The sequence below is a fragment of the Crocuta crocuta genome, unplaced genomic scaffold, assembly GCF_008692635.1.
Source record: "Crocuta crocuta isolate KB4526 unplaced genomic scaffold, BGI_CrCroc_1.0 scaffold29, whole genome shotgun sequence".
Taxonomy (NCBI): Eukaryota; Metazoa; Chordata; class Mammalia; order Carnivora; family Hyaenidae; genus Crocuta; species Crocuta crocuta.
In genome coordinates this window covers 697775-703174 of record NW_027533280.1, presented here as the reverse complement: position 1 = coordinate 703174, position 5400 = coordinate 697775, and the positions used below count along the sequence as shown (strand labels likewise).

General features: G+C 48.5%; 1 long non-coding RNA gene across 1 annotated transcript; it reads right to left on the bottom strand.

Moving 5' to 3' along the window:
* Positions 1-2920: 2920 nt before the first annotated feature.
* LOC144218216 (uncharacterized) lies at positions 2921-4583 on the bottom strand. The gene is made up of 3 exons (XR_013331082.1): positions 4520-4583; positions 4117-4189; positions 2921-3472 (listed from the first exon to the last, which is right to left on the bottom strand). It is a non-coding gene; the product is annotated as an uncharacterized LOC144218216 (long non-coding RNA).
* Between the last annotated feature and the right edge of the window lie 817 nt (positions 4584-5400).

Sequence of the window (5400 nt, the reverse complement as noted above, 5' to 3'; positions counted from 1 at the left end):
GCATGTGTATATATGTGCACATATGTGCATGTATATGCGCACATGCATGTATATGTGTATATATGTGTATATATGTGAGTGTATATATGTGTATGTGTGGGGGGGTATATGTGTATGTGTATATGTGTATGTGTGTACATATGTGTGTATGTGTATGTGTGTACATATGTGTGTATGTCTGTATATGTGTGTATATATGTGTCTCTGTGTATATGTGTGTATATATGTGTATATGTGTGTACACATGTATGTGTGTATATGTGTATATATGTGTGCATACGTGTGTATATATATGTATATGTGCATATGTGTGTACATGTGTGTATGTGTGTATATATGTGAGTGTGTATATATATGTGTGTGCATATGTGTGTATATATGTATGTGTGGGTATATGTGTGTATATGTATATATGTGTGTGTGTGTGTGTGTGTGTATGATATACGTAACTGGGTCCAGCCTACCCTCCTGCTGCAAATAGTGAGAAACACAAACAGCGTGAGATATTAGGAAAAGGTAAAACCAGAACAAGGGCCACCAAGTACCGGACTGGCCGGACCATGTGTTGGCCAGTGCGTGGAGGTGCTAGAATTCTCCAGAATTCTCCCTTGTACTGTGCTTCTGGGAATGTGAAATGGCACACCCACTTGGTGAAAAGGACCTGGTATTTTCCTAAAATGCTAAATCTAATGGAATCCCATAACGTTAAGAACATTAGTCTGCTTCACAAGGGATCTATTTTTAAAGGTTTTTAAAAAATTAATGATCTTAACAGATCCTCTGTTACAAGACCAAAGAAGAAAACCACAGTCTAGAAATTCACTCAGGAGTGCAAGAGTGTTTCCAGAGACCTTGAGGGGGCAGCCAGGGATTCAGGAATATTCTGGAAGACAACACCCCGGATGAGAGTGGGAGTGTGCCAGTGGGCTGGGTGTGTCATAGTCTCTCATGAAAGCCTCACTCATAGCTCAGAGACCCGATGGACCCCTGCTAGTGAGCCCGTATCCAGGGGTAGCTTCTGGCCCACTGGTCTCCGCCTCTGTGTGCAAGTTCACAGACAAATCAATCCCAAAGGCCTGCACCAATTCTACAAAACCTTGCACACAGGATCAGTGCATCGGGCTGTATTAACAGAGAAGCGGCACCAGCGTCTCACACAAATCAAGTCCTTCACCATCGAGTCCCCCCTCCCCCGCCCCAAGCCCAGAGATTCCTGAAAAGGTGGAAGACAGGTTTGAAGAGACGAATTCACACTTGTTCTGACAGACAGCGATGCTCCTAATTAGCTGTCTGGAAGGCATAAGACAGTATTGGAAGACGCTTGCGGGAACTCACGCACATTTAAACAGCAGCCGTCGGAGAGGGCGTGGGGAGGCAGATGAGGGAGGCGGCTGCCATCAAACCGTGGCAGGGGGCTAAGTGACAGTCTGGTACACGCGCCCGGGGAAACCAGCCCGCCCCCGGTTCTGGGGGGGGAGGAGGAGGAGGCGGCGCGGGGCCCTCAGAGCCCCACCGCCAGCCGCTAGGTGAGAGCTTGATTACTGCTCCTCCTTGACTTTGCACCTGTTTCTTACTGGGTTCCTGTGCTTGGACCTCCTAACTTGGCCTAACAGTCATGCCAACAGCTGCCTTTAAAGCCTTCCCTCTCCCTCAACTGCTTCCCATTTGAACGAATTAAAGTTCTGCTTCAAGTACTGTATTTATTTGACCCAAAATGGCTTCTGGGGAGTAAGAATCAATCAGATTCTTTCTCACTCAACAGTCTGAGGGGCCCCTGGCTGCCTCAGTCAGTAGAGTGCATGACTCTTGACCTCAGGCTTGCGAGTTCAAGCCCCATGTTGGGTGTAGAGCCTACTTAAAAAAAGGATTTGGGGCACCTGGGTGGGTCAGTCAGTTGAGCATCCAACTCTTGATTTTGGCTCAGGTCATGATCCTGGTGTCGTGGGATCAAGCTCCATATTGGGATTCTCTCTCTCTCTGCCCCTCTCCCCAACTCTATCGTTCTCTCTCTCTCTCTAAGGAAAAACAATTTTATTGGAGGCATGTAGACTCCAGTTGCAAATCCAGGTCAAGGAATTCTTTCCCCTCAGGTTCTGGAGATCAGTGTACTTTTGGTCTTACTATGAAAACGTTTGAGTTTGTGAAGGAGCCAAGCCTACTGCCCCCAAACCCTGCTTTGTTCATCCCGGTTGTGGCTGGATTTTTTGTTCTTTTCAAGGTAATGGTCCCTTTCTGGACACAGAAATGGTCCATTTCTGGAGTCACAGCTGCAAGCAGTTCTGCAAAATCTGCACTATCCTCTTAGACAGAAGCGAATTAAAATCCAGAATGCCTAGTGAATTGTGTTTGAATCTTACCAAGTATTTCAATTGTTGTTGATTAGTGTTGCATGAAATGCTGGAAGAATTCAAGTTTCTCAAAGCTAAGTTCACTGTATTTTAGTAAGAAATACAGAAGATACAGAAATCTAGAAGAATTAAGGTCCTAGAAAACAATTTATGTTTTACTGAGAAAGAAAAAGAAAGTGAATAAACAATTCTCTTCCCCAAAGAGGGCCAGAGGGAAGGAGGAGGAAGACAGGGAGAATCAGTACCACGCAGGACAATAGTTGAATCATTTTGCTATCTGGAGGGCTCACCCAGGTTTTAAAAATTTTTTTAATGTTTATCTATCTTAGAGAGAGAAAGAGAGAGTGAGACAGAGAGAGAGTGAGGGAGGGGCAGAGAGAGATGGAGACACAGGATCCAAAGCAGGTTCCAGGCTCTGAGCCATCAGCACAGAGCCTGGCGCAGAGCCTGAACTCACAAACCGTGAGATCGTGACCTGAGCTGCAGTCAGACTCTTAATTGATTGAGCCACCCAGGCGCCCCATTTCCAGTTTTTGTTTTCTGATAAACTTTGAAAATTAGGATATGATTGCTTTTGAGTTTGAAGCTTTTTACAATTTATTCAGGCACCTCCAAGAGAGAGTAAAACATACTCTAAAAAGAGGGGTATGAACTTGCATTTGAGTGACAACAGCGTGGGAGGTAAGGCGCTGGCCGTGAAGACACAGGTCCCGGTGGGCGTGGTGTGGAGGAGACGCTTCTCGCAGAGCCCGGTTTGGATCTGACTGTAGTGTCCAGGGATCCTTGTCTGTGGCTCACCCACACCGCATGCGTGGTGCGTCCCCATCGCCTGCAAGCACAAAACCATGTGATGCGAGAGGCTGGCTTTTCGGTGCCCCAGGCCATGTCTCACCAAGATCCGTGAAGTTAGACTGCGTTTTTGGATCCCTTCTTGCAGAGCTGTACGTGTGACAAAGTCAAAGTGTAAACAGCGGGCCCCGCGAGGTCGATGTTCCCGCTTGCCGTCAGCCCCTGCCGCAAGCTGGCTCTCCTGTTACTGCTTTAGAAGGCCTCCTCTTTCATTCTTCGACACCACTCATCATGATGTTTGCTGACTTTTCACACCTCGTGTTGTCATTTCCTTCCTGGATATTAGCAGAAACACACTGTGGTTACCACGTGCACAGGGCTGATGGCCACATCCTGTTAACAAGTGCCCACTTAGTATCTGGCACGGAAGTGAAAAACAACTGTACGCCCGTAGGTGTAAAGTAGTGAGAGAAGCTTGACCAATGTCTCAGAGGACGGCGTAAGGCTCAAGAGAAGCCCTGACTGCTAGAACGTTCTGCCGTGATGGTAATGAGTTGTATCTGTGCTAGTCAACACGGCGGTCACTGGCTCAGGGAGCTTTAGCCAGAGGGGACCTAACTCATAATCATATGGCCTGTCCCCTCCCCCTGCCCTCCACCTGGTTTTAGGCTTGTCTGGGATACCGGAAGTCTGCCTCATCGTGCAGCAGCATGAGAGGCCTCGACCCAGATGCCCAGACCCCTCTAGGGGAGCTGGGGGTGACGGAGAGGGCGTCCCTGCCCTGTGCAAGCTGGGCTCGGCGCTGGGATGCAGATGGGCACCGCCTGTTTAGCCTCTGGGTGCTGCCTGCTGAGAGCATCGCCCGCTGACATGGTCCCCTGGTCACTGATATTAACGATTCTGTGACATGCTGAGCAAGGGAGCCCCTATACCTCCTGGAAGATGACAGAACCAGGTGGCATGAGGTTTGGTGACTCACCTGAGGCGACACAGGTTGTTTCCGACTAAATCACACATAACCTGGGAAGCAGCGGTGGAATCAGGACTCCTGTCTATACAAACGACACAGGATTCACCTTAATGGCTTGATTAATAAAGATAAGTACAGGCTCATGGAACTAAAAAGCCCAGGCACCAAAGGAGCCGAAAATTTATATCCACACAAAACCCTGCAGGTGGATGTTTATAGCAGCCTCGTTGGTAATTGCCCAGACTTGGAAGCCAACCACGTAGGTGGATGCGGAAACATACTGTGGTCCATGCGGATGATGGAATGTTATTCAGGGATACAAAGAAATGAGCTTTCAAGCCGTAAAAAGACGTAGAGGAAGCTTAAATGCCTATTACAGAGTGAAAGAAGCCAATATGAAAAGGCTACACACTATATGATTCCAATTCTGTGACATTCTGGAAAAGGCATGACTCTGGAGACAGGAAAAGGTTCAGTGCTTGCCAGGACTTAGTTTTTAGGGCAGTGAAACCAGTGCGTATGACATCATAATGGTAGACACGTGTCCTACACATTAGCCAAAACTCACAGAACACACAGGCGTGAGCCCTGAGGGCGACAGTCATGTGTTACTGTGGGTGCGTGGCCGGTAGCAGATGTGCCGCTGTGGTGGGGTTGTTGATGGCAGGCTGTAGAGGCAGAGGGATCACGGGAAATCTCTGTATTTCTGCTCAGTTTTGCGGTGACCCTAAAACTTCTTTAAAAAGTAAAGCCTATTAAAAAATAAAACTGGGACATAAGTGGATCCAAGGTCTAAAATGTTTACATCGGGACCAACTTTTTGACCATCTTTTGGCTCTGTCCCCTGGATGGGCTTCATCTCTGGCAGACTTTCTTCACGTACCAACACCTGAAAGCCCCAGGCCCCCCTCCCTGTAGCCCTAAATCCCAGAAGAACAGAGGGATGCCCTTCACCTACAATTCCTGAAAGTGTGGGTTTTTTTGTTTTTGTTTTTTTAATATCCTGCCCATACCTCCCTTCCCCATGGGGTCTGCTGGGCATCTCTGTCCACATGCATCGAATGTTCTGGTGGCCAGGGCGGAGGCCACATGCCCCTCCTGCACTTGGGGGGCGGGCTCTGCCCCACCCACACTGTGTGGAAGAGGGGACGGCGGGGATTTGAAGTGAGCAGGCGCCAGCTCACGTACCCAGCACCTGTGTCCAAGCCTCGGTTTGTAAACGGAGCAGTTTCAGGCCTGGTGCCCGCTTCCAGGCTGGGAGACTTTGGCTCCGGGCGCTCAGGAAACTGTTTG